Raw genomic sequence first — 20,265 nt, forward strand, 5'->3', positions numbered from 1 at the left:
CTGAAAACAAAGATTATTCAACATAGTTGTTCAGGGGAAGGATACAAAAAGCTGTCTCAGAGATTTAACCTGTCAGTTTCCACTGTGAGGAACATAGTAAGGAAATGGAAGAACACAGGGACAGTTCTTGTTAAGGCCAGAAGTGGCAGGCCAAGAAAAACATCAGAAAGGCAGAGAAGAAAAATGGTGAGATCAGTCAAGGACAATCCTCAGACCACCTCCAGAGAGCTGCAGCATCAACTTGCTGCAGATGGTGTCACTGTGCATCGGTCAACTATACAACGCACTTTGCACATGGAGAAGCTGTATGGGAGAGTGATGCGAAAGAAGCCGTTTCTCCAAGCACGCCACAAACAGAGTCGGCTGAGGTATGCAAAAGCACATTTGGAGAAGCTAATTTCTTTTTGGAAGAAGGTCCTGTGGACTGATGAAACCAAGATTGAGTTGTTTGGTCATACAAAAAGGCGTTATGCATGGCGGCAAAAAAACACAGCATTCCAAGAAAAACACTTGCTACCCACAGTAAAATTTGGTGGAGGTTCCATCATGCTTTGGGGCTGTGTGGCCAATGCCGGCACCGGGAATCTTGTTAAAGTTGAGGGACGCATGGATTCCACTCAGTATCAGCAGATTCTGGACAATAATATTCAAGAATTAGTGACAAAGTTGAAGTTACGCAGGGGATGGATCTTTCAGCAAGACAATGATCCAAAGCACCGCTCCAAATCTACTCAGGCATTCATGCAGAGGAACAATTACAATGATCTGGAATGGCCATCCCAGTCCCCAGACCTGAATATCATTGAACATCTGTGGGATCATTTGAAGAGGGCTGTCCATGCTCGGCGACCATCAAACTTAACTGAACTGGAATTGTTTTGTAAAGAGGAATGGTCAAAAATACCTTCATCCAGGATCCAGGAAATCATTAAAAGCTACAGGAAGCGCCTAGAGGCTGTTATTCTTGCAAAAGGAGGATCTACTAAATATTAATGTCACTTTTCTGGTGAGGTGCCCATACTTATGCACCTGTCAAATTTTGTTTGAATGCAGATTGCACATTTTCTGTTAGTACAATAAACCTCATTTCAAGGCAGAAACATTACTGTGTCCAACAGTTATTACATATATCAAACTGAAATAGCTGTTGCAAAAACACCAATTTTTATAAAACATTAAGCTTAAGATAAATAGGGGTGCCCAAACTTTTTCATATAACTGTATAATAGGATATCTTTATTGTCAACGCTATCAAGAGGAAAGCAGAACAAATCCACAGATCACAAAAATCTAAAAAACACATCAACGTGTGCAAAATGACCAATCCATGTTCCAAGTCATGGACGGAAAGGGCAACCCACCCCATACTCCAAATAAGAGCAGGGGTTCCCAGGAAACATACAAGGATAGTAAAAAATACTCAATAAGTAGAAAAGACTCAATGTAACAGAGGAAATATGGAAGGAAAAAAATTATTAAATTGCAGAAAATGGCTTTGATAAAGTATTCATACCCTGTGAACTTTTCCATATTTTTCCATGTTACATCCACAAACTTAAATGTATTTTATTGGGATTTTATGTGATACAACAACACAAAGTACCAAGTATTTGTGAAGTGTAATGGAAATGATACGTGGGTTTCTAAATATTTTAAAAATATCATCCCTAGTAACCATGATATATGAGAAATAGTATTATAACATGAAAGATAAAAGTAATGATTTTTTTAAATATATGGAAACCCTAGAATTACATTGGTAATGGGAAGAGCTATTATGAAATAAAAAAAAAAACAGCACTAGAAGCCGCCATGAAGTTCTGTGCCGTTCCTCTGGACCCTAAACTGTCACCCATGATGCCCACATCAGTGTATCGGGCAGAGCGGGCCATGAGCCGCTGCCTGCACACGACCAACTGCCGTTTACTTTCAACTGTCGGCTGAAGAGATCGGACGGAAGTCTACAGACTGGAAGATATTACTGCAAATGGCGTCTACTGGACACAGAGAAAGCGAGAAGCAGAGAGAAGACAAGAGGAAGAGAGAAGAGGACAGTGATACTTCTGGATTCAAGAATATCACAAAGAAGAGGAGAGAGGCCAAAGGCAATGGACTGGAGGATGAACAGCCAACACCTGGATGCAGCAGGGACCCCGGAACATCCAGCCCCTACCCCAGGCTTAACATCAGCAATTTTACCATCCATGATATCTTGGGTAGGGGCAGTTTTGGCCAAGTAAGTTTTTATATATTTTTCTTCATCACCTATACTTGCCATGTTATCTCCATCTGTTGTTTTCTGCAGCAGGGTCGGCATCACCAGCCGGCACACCCGGGAAAGCGCCAGGGCCCTGAGGAAGCGGGGGAGCACACTCACCGTCAGGACACTGGCACACTGTGAGACCTGTGGGGCTGGATGGCAAATTTTGGCTTGGGGGCAAGCACACAGCAGCGGCTCATGAGCAGCGGCCCATCTTTTTTGTATTTACCTATGGCTATTTCATAAAGGGAGCAGAAGGTACAAGACTTTAAAAACATAAAGCCGGAGTAATGATGGGATAGTTGTGGTCAAATGCCGACTAGATTCTCATCCACTTCTATCAGTGAGCTGCTCAGAGAGGTGTCTGAGACTAATCGGCATGCGACCATAACTATGCAAACTCATACTTGCGATCATTACGCTGGAAATACGAAGGAATCGTGACAGTGTGTGCACAGCGCTCTATCACGATTCAGCAATCTGCAGTGACAGAGGGGCTACAGGAAGATGAGCTCTGAAAAGTGTGTTAGAAACAAAAGTATGCGGCTGGTAAATTGCATCATGTCTTCAGAATTGATTAAAAATATAATAATAATATTTTTTAATTTTATAGCACCAACATATTCCGCAGCACTTTACATTTTAGAGGGGACTTGTTCAGAAAATAAAAGACATTACAAAATAACGATGATCACATAAATCAACAGATACCAGGAGAAGAGAAGACCCTGCTCGCAAGCTTACAATCTATGAGGAAAGGATTAATATATTCTTGCCTCTATTGTAAAATAGACAAAACCGTCCACCTATACAGGATAATATGTGACTGCTGTATATTATACTATGTGTACAGACATCTGATGGTATATACAGGATAGTATGTGACTGCTGTATATTATACTATGTGTACAGACATCTGATGGTATATACAGGATAGTATGTGACTGCTGTATATTATACTATGTGTACAGACATCTGATGGTATATACAGGATAGTATGTGACTGCTGTATATTATACTATGTGTACAGACATCTGATGGTATATACAGGATAGTATGTGACGGCTGTATATTATACTATGTGTACAGACATCTGATGGTATATACAGGATAGTATGTGACTGCTGTATATTATACTATGTGTACAGACATCTGATGGTATATACAGGATAGTATGTGACTGCTGTATATTATACTATGAGTACAGACATCAGATGGTATATACAGGATAGTATGTGACTGCTGTATATTATACTATGTGTACAGATATCTGATGGTATATACAGGATAGTATGTGACTGCTGTATATTATACTATGTGTACAGACATCTGATGGTATATACAGGATAGTATGTGACTGCTGTATATTATACTATGAGTACAGACATCAGATGGTATATACAGGATAGTATGTGACTGCTGTATATTATACTATGTGTACAGACATCTGATGGTATATACAGGATAGTATGTGACTGCTGTATATTATACTATGAGTACAGACATCAGATGGTATATACAGGATAGTATGTGACTGCTGTATATTATACTATGTGTACAGACATCTGATGGTATATACAGGATAGTATGTGATTGCTGTATATTATACTATGTGTACAGACATCTGATGGTATATACAGGATAGTATGTGACTGCTGTATATTATACTATGTGTACAGACATCTGATGGTATATACAGGATAGTATGTGACTGCTGTATATTATACTATGTGTACAGACATCTGATGGTATATACAGGATAGTATGTGACGGCCGTATATTATACTATGTGTACAGACATCTGATGGTATATACAGGATAGTATGTGACTGCTGTATATTATACTATGTGTACAGACATCAGATGGTATATACAGGATAGTATGTGACTGCTGTATATTATACTATGTGTACAGACATCTGATGGTATATACAGGATAGTATGTGACTGACTACTGTATATTATACTATGTGTACAGACATCAGATGGTATATACAGGATAGTATGTGACTGCTGTATATTATACTATGTGTACAGACATCTGATGGTATATACAGGATAATATGTGACTGCTGTATATTATACTATGTGTACAGACATCAGATGGTATATACAGGATAGTATGTGACTGCTGTATATTATACTATGTGTACAGACATCTGATGGTATATACAGGATAATATGTGACTGCTGTATATTATACTATGTGTACAGACATCTGATGGTATATACAGGATAGTATGTGACTGCTGTATATTATACTATGTGTACAGACATCTGATGGTATATACAGGATAGTATGTGACTGCTGTATATTATACTATGTGTACAGACATCTGATGGTATATACAGGATAGTATGTGACTGCTATATATTATACTATGTGTACAGACATCTGATGGTATATACAGGATAGTATGTGACTGCTACATATTATACTATGTTTACAGACATCTGATGGTATATACAGGATAGTATGTGACTGCTGTATATTATACTATGTGTACAGACATCTGATGGTATATACAGGATAGTATATGACAGCTGTATATATATTATATACCGTTTTGCTGGGGATTCGGAAGTAGGCCCCAGCGGGACCAATGAACGAGCGCCAGAACGCAGTGTGAATACACCCTTACTGATTACACCTGGACCTGGCTACAGAACATCACATATTATCATGTATAGCAGTATATATAATGTATGATGTCCTGGATCCAGGCTCAGGAGCAGTCAGTGTTGGAGTATGTATACAGTCTGCAGTGGCTCTGGGACTTTCCTGCAGATCTGGCTACAGACAGCGCGACCTGATGAAGCTGCAGTAATAACTCATGAGACCTCAGAGCATCGCTGACACAAGACACTCAGGATCCAGCCCTGACCTCCTGCCCTGGCCCTGCTGACCTCTCTCCGGTGAAGACCCAGCAGGCCGGCGTGCTACTGAGTTCAAGAGATAGGGTCACACAGCCGGCAATACAGGGATGGCCGGACCAGCACTTATATACAATTAAAGTGCTGGCTGCTGTCTTCTTGGCAGCCGACGGCTCAAAGCCTCTGCTGGGGAACTGGCCCGGGGGGCATTTGCCCCTCTTCCCCCAGGCCCAGCCCACTCCTGCCTGTGAGTAAGCGGAGTTTGGTGCCAAAGCCCGTGAGAGGGGCCCCCCCGCTTGCTCAGGGCACCGGTACTTGCAATACTTACCTCTCCCTGTTCCACCACAGCTCCGGTGTCTTCGGCGTCTTCTGACTCTGTGATGTTGTGACGCCTCACGAAAGCCCTACCCTGGGAGATGGGGGACTCGGAGCCGGGTCCTATGTTGTAGATGGGGTGCAGCCGTGGCCCGGACCCGCTCCGTGCTCAGGGCCGTCACATTAAAAAGGGATGGTACGGGCTTATCCGGGTTGAGTGGCTGATCTCCACTACGCCACCTGTGGCACCTGGTGAAGGCCACCAGCGCTGCTGCAGTCCTCTGAGGCGGGATGTTACGGCAGCCGTCGTTGTTACTACTCCCCACAGGCGGAGCAGGGCCTCAGGGCAGAGAGACAGGATGGAGGGGGTAGTAGTCTAGGAGTTCTTGTGCCGTGTAGTGCGGAGTAGTGCAGAATAAAGAGTCCGGAGGCCATAGGGGTTAACTTCCAGGGTTTTTACTCACGTTGAAGAGTACAGCTGCAATGCTTCTCCCTGCTCCTCGCGGAGTTCTGCGGTCACCAGGAACGAGGGTCCAACCACCTCCGAGTAATACAAGTGTTTAATCAGAACCCCACACCAGAGTGTTCCTAGACTTCAGACTGGGTCCATTCCTGTCTGCGTGTGTAGATAGGCCAGGTCTCCCTCTGAACTCCTCTCAGAAACAGGGTACGGGTGGCAGCTTCGCTCCTTCCATTACCCGGTGGGATCCTCAGGGCCTACCGGGCTTTCCCGACCAGGACGTGGAGTAGCAAGGTCGGGTGTCGGTACCCCTCTTGCAGCCGGAATCCCTCTGAATAGATCAGCATAGCGAGGACAGGTGGCGTACACCGCTCCGTCTGCATCCTCCCTGGGATCCATTTGCGGTGGAGCTACACTCTTAAGCTCCGGGCCTTCTTGGTCATGGTCCTTGACCGGGTTGAGACATACATTATGTGCAACCTGCCCCTCGACCCAAGGCCAAGGTACGGGAGCTGTGTCTCCATCAGCTGCAGGTCCACACAGGATCCACGCTCAGGGTGGGAGATCACAGTAGAGGACAGTCAAAGAACCATTGCAAAGGACAGACTGCCAAAAGACGACGACCAATGACCAAGATGGCTGTGTATTAAATATGAATTATTGTCACTAAAATGTGAGTACTCCACCCTCACCCACTAAATGGTTCCCCTATCTCTTGGTTCCCCAGTCTCCCGAGTACCCAAGAGGGAAGCACCTAGTGCATTCTAGCCCCCTCTGGTGGGAGAAGTGTGGTGTTGGATGTGGAGGTGGGGTCCTGACCATCACACTGTTCTTACCTCAGAGGAGGAACACTACACTCCATTAAAGAAGTGCAGTATCCCTGTGGCAGTCGAACCCTCAGGGGCGCCACATTGTCATAGGACGGAGGGAGCGATGACGTCACTACAGAAGCACCCTCTGTACTGAGAAGTGCTCAGAGCCAGAAGACGCTAACACTGAGGAGTCCGAAGCAGAGCAGCGGCCAGCGAGGAGAGGTGAGTATTTGATTTTTTTTATGTATGGAGCAAAATATGGGGCCCATTATGTATGGAGCATTACATGGTGCCCATTCTATATGGAGTATTATATTGGGCCCATACTGTATGGAGCAATATATGGTACCCATTATTCTGTATGGAGCATTATATGGGGCCCATCATTCTGTATGGAGGACTATGTGGTGCCCATAATACTGTATGGAGGACTATGTGGTGCCCATAATACTGTATGGAGGACTATGTGGGGCCATTATACTGTATGGAGGACTATGTGGTGCCTATAATACTGTATGGAGGACTACGTGGGGCCCATTATTCTGTATGGAGGACTATGTGGTGCCCATAATACTGTATGGAGGACTATCTGGTGCCCATAATACTGTATGGAGGACTATGTGAGGCCATTATACTGTATGGAGGACTATGTGGTGCCTATAATACTGTATGGAGGACTACGTGGGGCCCATTATTCTGTATGGAGGACAATGTGGTGCCCATAATACTGTATGGAGGACTATGTGGGGCCATAATACTGTGTGGAGGACTATGTGGTGCCTATAATACTGTATGGAGGACTACGTGGGGCCCATTATTCTGTATGGAGGACTATGTGGTGCCGATAATACTGTATGGAGGACTATGTTGGTTCCATAATACCGTATGAAGGACTATGTGGTGCCTATAATACTGTATGCAGTTCTATACTGTCCGGTCTGCACTGTGCGTTGCGAGGATTCGCCGGTTTCTGAGTTATTGTAGAATTTACAATAGATATCACTCATGTAAGTGAAATCTTTGGCATTGTACTATACCTATATTTCTCTACCGTATCTGTGCATCATGAATGGTGGTATGTGTTAAAGGGGCCCACTTAGACTTTTTCACCCGGTGCCCATGAAAACCTGGGGTTGGCCCTGTTCTGTCGATATATATTCATTGAAGTGCTCGTCTATGGGATGACTGAAAAAACATCCAGACGCTCCCCTGAGCCCATGATTATTTCACATATTAGCTCATCTATTCTATAAATGGGTATTCTGATTCATTGAAGAGCTGATCTCTGGGATCACATCTGTGGGGAGTTGGGGGGACAAGATTTATTTCCGTCCATGCCCTGGTCCATATGACGCGCCCCCTGGGCCGTGGGGTGCACGGTGCCGAGCCGGTCGGTGCAGGGGATGTCACAGTGGCAGTGACCCGGTCCGTGACCCAGGCCGGTCAATAAAAGGGGATTATAGTTTTTATAGTTTAATGTTCATGACGCAACCTGTGGTATGCGGCTATATGGAGCCACCGCTGCGGTGCAGATCCCTTGGAGCTAATGGTGATGCAGCAGAGTTGGTTCAGCTCTCCACAGGTAGAGCTATGCTCCAGGGCAGGATATAGTGATTTTATGAGGAAGATGTTGCTGGTGCTGTGTAGTGCAGGGCTGGTGATGGTCATTCAAGGACACAGTGGGGTGCAGTCTTCAGATTTTACTCAGTTATCACGCTGCTCCTGGTTACAACTGCCAGCTTATAACCACCCACGTCGCCCTGCGTTCACCAAGGAAGGGGTTCAGCAATCCCTCTTTCAGGAGTACTTAAACGAAGTACTAAAACGGGACCCCGATCTATGTGCCTTCCTTTTTCAGGAGTACTTAAACGGAGTACTTAAACGGGACCCCGTTCTATGTGCCTTCCTTGGTCGTCTTCCTGCACTGGCTCTCACCCTCCTGCCCTGCGCCTCACAATCAGTGCCCCAAGCCGGTAGCCTCAGATCTTGTCGGGCGACCTGCAGTCCCCTGGACCTTCTGTGACCACCTTTTCGGCGATGTAATTGTGGTGGTTGGCAGCTGCACCTTGCAAGTACAGCAGCCTCTGGTTTCTAGCTGAGATTTGTAGTTCTCCACTAGTTAGGGGCCGGTCCCCTCTGCGGCCTGATCCCTCCATTTCCTGGTAAATTCGCGCGCACGGGTGGCATCCGCACTTCCCGTGCCCCTGGGATCCCCCCTGTTCCTCTTGGAGCCTTCCCTCTGCTCCCATCCTCTCTCTCAGTCTGTTCTCCTGGGCCTCCCAGACTAGACCCGCTCCTTCCTCCTCTCCTCCTGAGTAGAGTTCCTCCAGAGCTCCTGCTCCCAACTATCTCTCTCTCAGACTGACCACACTCTCTCAAGATGGCTCCCCTTTTTATACACCTACTGAAGTGCTCCCCTAAACTACTTCTTCCACCCACACCCACTACATGGTTCCACCCTCCAGCTAGAGACCAGGGACTGTGCTCTCCCTTAGGAGCAATCTCGCCCTTCCCTCTGAAGTGGAGTGTAATGGATGCAAGTGTATGGGTCCCGGGCAGTACTCCATCCTTACCTGAGAGTGGGATACCACACCTCTGGGTGAGATGCAGTACCTATGGGGCGCCACACATATATGCTCCTATCAGGATACAATATATACTTTGCCCTCTATGTTTCAGTAAACTTTAAATCAGTTGCACATTGATATAAGACCAATACTGACTCCAACCAGCTCAAAGTGCCATCCAGTGTTTGTCATATTTGTTCCCATATGGTGATAATGGAATACCCTTTAAGACCTCTCCATAGAGCATTCATGGAGCAGATAATGCATTATGCCGATAGATTAGCTTTGCTCAGCTATAAGGTCCAGGTTACTGTGACGCCTCCCCTCACGGGGACTCGCTCGCTAGCCCACCCTGAGAGTTGGGGTACTCGGAGCCGGGCCTTCGTGTAGGGTGGTTGCAGTTGTGACCTAGGCCCGCTCCGTGCCCAGGGTTGTCACATAAAAATACGGGCTAGGAGGGATGATGGAAAGGTACTCGACTACGCCACCTGTGGTGTCCGGTGATTGCCAACAGCGCTGCAGCAGTCCTCTGAGGCGGGATGTCGTGGCAGCAGCAGATGGTACTACTCCCCACAGGCGGAGCAGGGCCTCAGGGCAGCGAAGAGGGATCAGGAGAGTAGTAGTGGGTTGTATGTTGTGGTGTGGTGTCGCGCTAGAATAAAGGACTGGAGGCAATGGATGCAGTCTTCCAAGCTTTACTCACGTTGTCAATGGTCAGCTGCAAGGCTTCTCCTTGCTCCTCACGGCGCGCTGCGGCCACCAGGAAAGGGGGTTCGGCACTCTCCGGGTAGTTCGGGTGCATCAATCAGGAACCCCAGCACCAGAGTGTTCCTAGAAACTCCCACTAGGTCCTCTCCTGTTCGTGTGTGGTGCGTGTAGTAAGGCTGGGTCTCCCTCTGGTTACTCACAGAACAAGGGTACGGGTGGCAATTCCGCTCCGTCTGTTACCCGGTGGGATCCACCAAGCCTCCGGAGCTTTTCTGACTAGGACGTGAAGTAACAAAGTCAGATAACGGGTGCCGGTCCCCTCTTGCAGCAGGAGTCCCTCTGACTAGGCCAGAATGAAGAGTACAGGTGGCGTAAACCGCTCCGTCCGAATTCCCTGGGATCCTTTTGCCTGTGGAGCTTTACTCCTCTGCTCCCCTCCAGGCCTTCTTAGGTAGGGACCTTGACCGGGTAGAGACAGCCGTTAACTCTAACCCGCTCCTCGCCTCAAGGCCAGAGTACGAGGACCGTGTATCTTCAACAGCTGCAGGTTCTAGCAGAAAGCCAAGTTCAGCGATGAAGATCTCAATCAAAAGACCTTGAACCTAAGATGGCCGTTTATTAAATATGTATTAGCAAGTGTAACCTCCTGGTGTGTCCTCCACCCTCACCCACTACTAGGTTCCCCCTAGCTTTGGTTCCCCCCCATCTCCTCTTATACTGGCTGGGGCAGCACCCTGGTGCATATAAGAACCCTACAGGTGGGAGAGGTGTAGTGTTGAATGCAGTGGTGGGGTCCTGACAGGTGCTCCATCCTTACCTCGGAGAGGAGATACCACACCTCATTAAAGAGATGCAGTACCCCTGTGGCGACAGAACCCTCAGGGGCGCCCCATTACCATCAGACTCACACACCACTCAGCCCACCCGTTTCTTGTGCAGTGATAAACCAGCTGTTCTCCACCTCCCATACACATTTTCTAAGCATTCCCTATTTCTTTCTTCAGGTGGTCCTGACATCAGTCCCCAGCCGAAACATCTTTATGGCTGTAAAAATGATCAAGAAAAAGAAGGTGAAGGAAAACATCCTTATGAGAGAGCGGCGGATACTCCTGGCGGCCCGAGACTGCCCATTCTTATGTCACCTCTATGCCGCACAGCAGTCTCGGAAGCTGGCGTATTTCATCACGGAGTATCTGTCCGGCGGCAGCCTCGAGGCTTTGATTGACATGTGCGGCTGCCTGAACATCGACAGCGTAAGGTGAGTATGAGGAAGATATACGAAAAAGAGAGCAGAGGGGTGAAAATAAAAGCAGAGGTGGAGATGTAGCTGGGAGAGGACTGGCAGGTCATGTAGCCCAGGAGGGAAGGAGGTATCAGCGATGACATTGATACTACACTCTGTTCTCTCCATCAGATTCTACACAGCAGAGATTGTATGTGGTCTCCAGTTCCTCCACGGACACAACATCGTCCACCGGTAAGCACAACTTTCCTCCTTCTCTCTGTCCCCTCTACATGCTCAAAAAATTGCCCCCAACTTTCCTGGGCTCCTGTCTGCCTAGTCCACCTGATCTTGCAGTGACCCATTTTCCATCTCCTGTATCATGGGGCAGATTTCTTATTATGTTTTCTTATTTCATTGCAGAGATATTAAGCCAGTAAACATCATGTTGGATGCCGATGGCCACATCCGTGTAGTTGACCTGGGGCTCGCCCAAGATGGGGTCACCTCCTCCAATAACATCTCTGGAGTGACGGGCACTTTCCACTTCATGGCCCCTGAGGTGCTTCTCAAAAAAGGATATGGCACAGCAGTGGATTGGTGGAGCCTGGGGATTGTGGTGTCCAAGATGGCAACAGGACGCTCCCCATTTTACACCGGCTCCGTCAGCAAAATGGCTTACACAGCGATAACCAGAGGAGAGCCTGAAATTCCATCTTGGCTTGATGCTGACTTGAAAGATCTTATCAAGAAGCTGCTGTGCAAAAATTCTGAGAAGCGCTTGGATGTGTGCGGGAACATCAGAGAGCATCCATTCTTTACCAACATCGGCTGGGAGGATCTAGAGAAAAGGAGAGCAAAGCCGCCATTTATACCATTCAGGCCAGTTCTGGAGAACCATCATCTGCAGTGGCTGGAGGATAAGAAAGCCTTTAACCCCGTGGCCGGATTCAATTATGTGTCATCAAGCTGGGCCCGGTAAGATCATCCTCTGTGAGGATAAATCCCATCAAATGTTCTTCTCACCTTGTGGCCATTATGACCATCTTTGTCTTCTCCCACTGTTTCTGTCAATGACTATGTCTCTGTCATTCTTAGGTGGATGAGAATATCTGGGCTGTGAAAGAATCCACGACCATCTGGTGAGTGACCGCTGTACACACAGGACACCGATCATTAGATGTGTACATTATATCTGATGTTACATAGGGGAATGGTTCATTATAATGACCATTCCTCTAAGATAACAGAGGATTCAGGAGATAGAAGTTATTGAAATGTCTTCCTCCTTATGTCTTGCAGGATGAACCCGTGCCAACTGCCCAGAACTTCTTGCCTCCTGACCCGTACCTCACGTCTCTGCTGCTGTTTGTCACCTCGGCTGCCCTAGAACATCATGTCTCTCATTAACACCTTCATGTCGGACCACTGCCATCGTGTCGCTGCACCAGGCCCTTGACTTGGCCTCCTCCAATCCATGGCTGGCATCTGAGATCCCTCCAGCCCGAAGGTCTTCTGCGCCCCAGGAGCGGCCTGTGCTAAGTTTCCATCTGGTGAGTTCAGGAACAATAGTATAATATTGGCCATTATCCCTGAACTTACCTCAGCGCACGCCGGGTAAGTACTGCACCCATCATCCGTCACATCCACAGTACATGATAGGTGTAGACCCTACACTACACTACAGGTATAGGCACACACACATAGACACATAGGACGTAGATAGAGATTTCGGCTTTTGATCCTGGGATTTAATCTGATCGCTATATTTGGGGTCAGGAAGGAATTTTCCCCCCTAATATGAGGATAATTGGCCCATTCCTCATAGGGGGTTTTCGCCTTCCTCTGGATCTACACGGTCTTAAATAGGTTTAGTAATATATCAATAAGTAGATTCACACATAAGTAGTGCAAAAAAATAAGTTTAAAAAAATAAAATTCAAAAATAGTTTATTTTACACAAACCAAAAACATTTTTAGTCTAAATATATAACAATTAAAAAATGTAAATATATTTTTTAAAAATCTCACTTCCATTACACACAGGGAGGTACGAGCCTTTGATCCTGGGATTTAATCTGATCGCCATATTTGGGGTCAGGAAGGAATTTTTCCCCCATCATGGGAATAATTGGCCCATTTCTCACGTGGGGTTTTCGCCTTCCTCTAGATCAACACGGCCCATAGATAGGTTTAGTAAAATAGAAGAAATAAGTAGGTTCTTATATTTATAATGAAAAAATATCTAAAAAAATAATTTATTTTTTGGTTTAAGAAAAATTATTTAATATAAATATAAAAATAAATTAGTCCAAAAATTGAAAATAATTAAATATTTAAATAAAAAATGTACACTTACGTATCACACATTAGCTATGAGCCCTTGATCCTGGGATTCATCCCGATCGTCATATTTGGGATCAGGAAGGAATTTTTCACCTTCTTCTGGATCAACACGACCTTAAATAGATATAAACTGACAGTTATATAAGTAATTCCCAGATTAATGGCTTATTATAAATACATAAAAACATTTTAAAGTATAGGCAGATTTTCAGATAATGTATAATATATACGTAGCTTTGAACTTAAATAAGGAAAAGATAAATAGTTTAATACATTTTTTAGAAATTAATTTATTTTCGGTCTCAGCCCTTGATCCTGGGATTTATTCTGATCGCCATATTTGGGGTCAGGAAGGAATTTTCCCCCCTGATATGAGGACAATTGGCTTATTCCTCACAGGGGGTTTTCGCCTTCCTCTGGATCAACGCGGCCCATAAATAGGATTATTCTGATAGAAGAATAATTTACACATATACATGATACTATAACATATAATAACCCCATCTATAAATAAAATCTTTCGTTTACCCCCTACATCGTTGTTCTTGTCTTTATTGGTCGTCCATGTAGTGAATGTGGGTTTCGCCCCTGAGTCTTGATGGGGTCATACGGTCTCATGTAAGGTTTCTCCATATGGGTCAGAGGTGAAACCCCAATGTGCTGCGGATAAAGACCAAACTGATCCCTTCTGCAGTAAGCGAGTACCCGGCAGCAGGTTCTGAATTTCTCTACAGCGCCTCCAAAGGAGAAATGAAGTATTACACATGATTCTCTGTAATCACTGGGCTGTACCTGGAAATCATGGAAGTGTTGGGTCCTCCAGGGCAGGAGACGCTGTTTGGTGGTCGTTTTCATTCTGACTAATGGATGAGAATACAGAACTTCAGATTCCCATAAGGTGGCATTTGGATATTGGGTTTTCTACAGCTGCCGCTCACTATACACAGAGCGGTGATTGAAGCCGCACAGGCGCCGCCGCTGTGACTGACAGAGAGAGGCTGCTGGGTGACATAAAGTTAATTTCCTCCTGGCAGCGGGGCTCTCAGTGCAGGCACCGCACAGTGTCACAATGCTATTACTTGCAGATTTACCCCATATCCCATATCTGCAGGTTAATAGTGTTATTTTACATGACAGGTTCCCTTTAACCCATGATGTAGTTTTGTCCCAGGTCTCTAAGGCCTGTATGAAACCAACTCAGTAGTAGAGCTCACATCATATGTAGCAGATGCCGGCTGTGCTACACAGCCAAAAACTGCCTGTAACTGCAGCAACCGGAGCTCGCTCCGATCGCTGAGGTTTATCCATCTAAATGCCTTTGTCAATCACTGAATGGCGATTGCAGGGAGCTGATGGGTTACTGACGCGCCCCCTGGGGCTGTGGGGTACTCGGTAGCTGGGCCGGTTGGTGCTGGGGATGTCACGGTGGCAGTGACCCGGTCCGTGGCCCCGGGTGGTCAAATTAAAGGAAAAGTAAAAGGGGAATAAAGTTTTTTAGAGATAATGTTTGTGACGCCACCTGTGGTATGCGGCTATATGGGGCCGCCGCTGCGGTGCAGATCCACTGGAGCTGAAGGTGACGCAGCAGAGTTGGTTCAGCTCTCCACAGGCAGAGCTTAGCCCCAGGGCAGAATAAGATGAATTTTGAAGGTAGATGTTGTTGGTGCGGTGTAATGCAGGTGATGACGCAGCAATTATTCAAGGACACAGTGGGGTGCAGTCTTCAGGTTTTACTCACAGTTGTTAAGTTCCTCAGGTTACAGTCACCAGTGTGCAACTTCCCATGTCGCCCTGTGTCCTCCGGGGTAGTGATCCAGCAAACTCTAAGGTACCTCAGGAGCACTTAGACGGGACCCCGTTCAATGTACCTTTCCTGGTCGTCTCACAGCGCTGGTTCTCACCCTCCTACCCTGCACCTCACAATCAGTGTCCCAAGCCAGTGGCCTCGGGCCTTGTCGGGCAACTTGCAATCTCCTGTACCCTATGTGGCCACCTTTTCAGCGATATAATTGTGAATATTGGCTGCAACACCTTGCAAATGCTGCAGCCTCCGGTTGGCTAGCTGAGCCTAGTTGTTCTCCACTAGTCTGGGGCCGGTACCCCTCTGCGGCCTGATCCCTCCACGTCAGCATGAATTCGGGCGCACGGGTGGCTTCCTGCGCTCACCGTGCCCCTGGGATCCCCTCTGTCTCTGGAGCCTTTCTCTCGCTGCTCCCATCTTCTCTCACTCTCCTCCTGGGCTTCTCTTACTAGGTCCGACTCCTCTCTCTCCTTCCTTGCTCTCCTGAGCTCCCACTCCCAACTGAGCTCCTCTCTGTACTGTCCGCTTCTAGATGGTTTCCCTTGTCTTTTATACTCTTTCTGTCTGTGCTCCCCTGAACTTCTTCCTCCACCCACCTCCTGTACCTAGTTCCACCTCCAGCTAGGGACCAGGGACTGCTCTCCCTTAGGATCAATCTCGCCCTTCCCTACTGTAGTGAAGAATATTGGATGTGGGTGTGTGGGTCCCGGGTAGTACTCCGTCCTTACCTGAGTGTGGAGTACCACACCTCTGGGTGAGATGCAGTACCTCTGTGGCAACTGGACCCGCAGGGGCGCCACATTACCATGGCAGCCGGTAAGTATAGTGTAAGCAATCGAAAAATTGCAGGTTGAGATCCCCTAGTGGTACAAAAATAGTAGAAATAAAAAAATGGGAACCTGTCACGTGAAAAAACAGGGTTAATCTGCAGGTTAATAGCGTTCTGAACCCGTCTGGCCCTGGCACTTAGAGCCCCGCTGCCGGGAGGAAATTATGTGTATTCCTCCTGGCAGCGGTCAGCTTCCAGTCATAGGTGCGGTGGCGCGGGTTCAGTCACTGCTCTGTACATAGAGAGTGGCGCCTCCAGCACTGACTGTCGTCCGGTTGTACTGCTGAGCTGCAGTCAGTCAATGCCGGGGGGTGCGGTTACACCAATGCCGGGAGGAATAAAGCTTCCTCCTGGCAGCAGGGCTCAAAGTGCGGGCGCCGAGCAAGTTCAGAGTAATCCCACACCTGCAGGTTGATAGCGTTTTTTCACATGATAGGTTCCATTTAAAAAATAAAAATATATAAAAAACTGCACCTCCTTTGTCCCCATTCAAAAATGGAAAAATGGAAAAAAAAATTGATATCGTCATGACTAAAAAAGTCCGATCTATCGAAATATTAAATTATTCAGACAATATGTTAAACATGAAGAAGGAAAAAAAAAGTTATGGCTCTGGGAAGAAGGGGAGCAAAAAACGAAAACGCAAAAATGGAAAACCCAAGGTGGTGAAGGGGTTAAAAGCATCAGCTCCCAGCGAAAAATAACCAAGACCTCATTCAGCTCCATGAGTGAAAAGATGCAGGTCTCAGAATAAGGAGGAACAAACAATTTAAGGGTCTGAATTTTTTTTAACCACTAAAATATAAAGAAACGTCATAAGGGTATGTGCACATGTTCAGTAATTGCAGCAGAAAAACCCACTGGAAATATTGGAGTATTATTTTCCGTCCTATAACAGGTCCCCTTGCTTCCATTTGTATCAGACATACTGATAGGGAATGTAGATTGTGAGCCCTGATGGGGACAGCGCCCAGAATGTCTGTGAATTGTCTGAATTGTAAAGAGCTGCAGAATATGTTGGCGCTATATAAATAAAAATATTATTATTATAAAGATTATTAGTTATGCAAAGGGTTGAAAAAACGCAGCATGTGAACATAGCCTAATAACTGTTCTTAAAAATAAACTATTATCACTTCTATTTTTAAAGCTTTTTACTCTGCGGCATATTTTCCACACCTGCCTAAAACTTTTGCACAGTACTGTATATGAGATGCTTTTACAAAAAGATGCAGTATTTTTTGATAGTATGATACAAATCACTCTTGCTATGTGACTCCCTATTACTTAATTTAAGAATCCATGTAGTAATTTGCATTTTGACCTCTAGATGGTGACACCTGAATACTGCAGTGACAATATCTCCAAAATATCCTAGGTCAGTGATGGCGAACCTTTTACAGACCGAGTGCCCAAACTGCAACCCAAAACCCACTTATTTATCCCATAGTGCCAACACGGTCATTTAACCAGAATGCTGAGGTTTTAGTTTAGAAAAACAACTCATACATAGAGCAGGCGAGGGGAACCGAAAGCAGCCACAAACAGGAGCAGGGGTATGAGACTGCAGATAGAAAAAATATGCTCCCCCTTCCATCCTGGTATATGTTTGCCCATCCTTGTATATATGCTTCTCCCCCATCCTTGTATGTGCTACCCCCCATCCTTGTATATATCCTGCTCCCCATCCTTGTTTATATGCTGCTCCCCCATCCTTGTATATATCCTGCTTCCCCATCCTTGTATATATGCTTCTCCCCCATCCTTGTGTGTGCTCCCCCAAATCCTTGTATATATGCTGCTCCCCCATCCTTGTATATATGCTGCTCCCCCATCCTTGTATATATGCTGCTCCCCCATCCTTGTATATATGCTGCTCCCCCATCCTTGTATATATGTTGCTCCCCCATCCTTGTATATATTCTGCTCCCCCATGCTTGTATATATGTTGCTCCCCCATCCTTGTAGATATGCTGCCCCCCATCCTTGTATATATGCTGCTCCCCCATCTTTGTCGGAACAAAGAGGAATCTGCTACTAGTGAAAAGTTTCTGTGTTTTCTTATTAGGAGTTTTCCCTGGAGAAGGTGATGCATACCATGGAAGAAATGTGGGACTCCATAGCCTTTAATAAAGATAAAACCATATATATTTATATTATGCACAGCTACTACTTACACATACACACATGGAGTACAGGATATACAGACAATTACCACATACTACATACAGAATATTTCTCACTCTCTGAAAAAGTGTAAAATACATAATGGTGCATCCAGACACCAATTCTACAGTGCTGCTCATACACTGCAAAGAGTCTAAATACCTGTGTTTATCTGTGACTTGCACACACAAGTTAAGGTGGCCACACACAATAACCCTCTCCTCAATCCTGGTATATATGCTGGTCCTCCCGTCAATCCTCGTATATATGCTGGCCCTCTCCTCAATCCTGGTATATATGCTGGCCCTCCCCTCAATCCTGGTATATATGCTGGCCCTCCCCTCAATCCTGGTATATATGCTGGCCCTCTCCTCAATCCTGGTATATATGCTGGCCCTCTCCTCAATCCTGGTATATATGCTGGCCCTCCCCTCAATCCTAGTAAATATGCTGGCCCTCCCCTCAATCCTGGTACATATGCTGGCCCTCCCCTCAATCCTGGTATATATGCTGGCCCTCCCCTCAATCCTGGTATATATGCTGGCCCTCCCCTCAATCCTGGTATATATGCTGGCCCTTCCCTCAATCCTGGTATATATGCTGGCCCTCCCCTCAATCCCGGTATATATGCTGGCCCTCCCCTCAATCCTGGTATATATGGTGGCCTTCCCCTCAATCCTGGTATATATGCTGGCCCTCCCCTCAATCCTGGTATATATGCTGGCCCTCCCCTCAATCCTGGTATATATGGTGGTCCTCCCCTCAATCCTGGTATATATGCTGGCCCTCCCCTCAATCCTGGTATATATGCTCGCCCTCCCCTCAATCTTGGTATATATGCTGGCCCTCCCCTCAATCCTGGTATATATGCTGGCCCTCCCTTCAATCCTGGTATATATGGTGGCCCTTCCCTCAATCCTGGTATATATGCTGGCCTTCCCCTCAATCCTGGTATATATGCTGGTACTCCCCTCAATCCTAGTATATATGCTGGCCCTCCCTTCAATCCTGGTATATATGCTGGCCCTCCCCTCAATCTTGGTATATATGCTGGCCCTCCCCTCAATCCTGGTATATATGCTGGTCCTCCCCTCAATCCTGGTATATATGCTGGCCCTCCCTTCAATCCTGGTAAATATGGTGGCCCTCCCCTCAATCCTGGAATATATGCTGGCCTTCCCCTCAATCCTGGTATATATGCTGGCCCTCCCCTCAATCCTGGTATATATGGTGGCCTTCCCCTCAATCCTGGTGTATATGCTGGCCCTCCCCTCAATCCTGGTATATATGCTGGCCCTCCCCTCAATCCTGGTATATATGCTGGTCCTCCCCTCAATCCTGGTATATATGCTGGCCCTCCCCTCAATCCTGGTATATATGCTGGCCCTCCCCTCAATCCTGGTATATATACTGGCCCTCCCCTCAATCCTGGTATATATGATGGCCCTCCCCTCAATCCTAGTAAATATGCTGGCCCTCCCCTCAATCCTGGTATATATGCCCCCCCCCTCAATCCTGGTATATATGCAGGCCCTCCCCTCAATCCTGGTATATATGCTGGCCCTCCCCTCAATCCTAGTAAATATGCTGGCCCTCCCCTCAATCCTGGTATATATGCCCCCCCCCTCAATCCTGGTATATATGCAGGCCCTCCCCTCAATCCTGGTATAAATGCTGGCCCTCCCCTCAATCCTGGTATAAATGCTGGCACTCCCCTCAATCCTGGTATATATGCTGGCCCTCCCCTCAATCCTGGTATATATGCTGGCCCTCCCCTCAATCCTGGTAGATATGCTAGCCCTCCCCTCAATCCTGGTATAAATGCTGGCCCTCCCCTCAATCCTGGTATATATGCTGGCCCTCCCTTCAATCCTGGTATATATGCTGGCCCTCCCCTCAATCCTG

The sequence above is a fragment of the Phyllobates terribilis genome, unplaced genomic scaffold (genome assembly GCF_046119375.1).
Source record: "Phyllobates terribilis strain yellow unplaced genomic scaffold, ASM4611937v1 Scaffold_232__1_contigs__length_3120203, whole genome shotgun sequence".
NCBI classification, from domain to species: Eukaryota; Metazoa; Chordata; class Amphibia; order Anura; family Dendrobatidae; genus Phyllobates; species Phyllobates terribilis.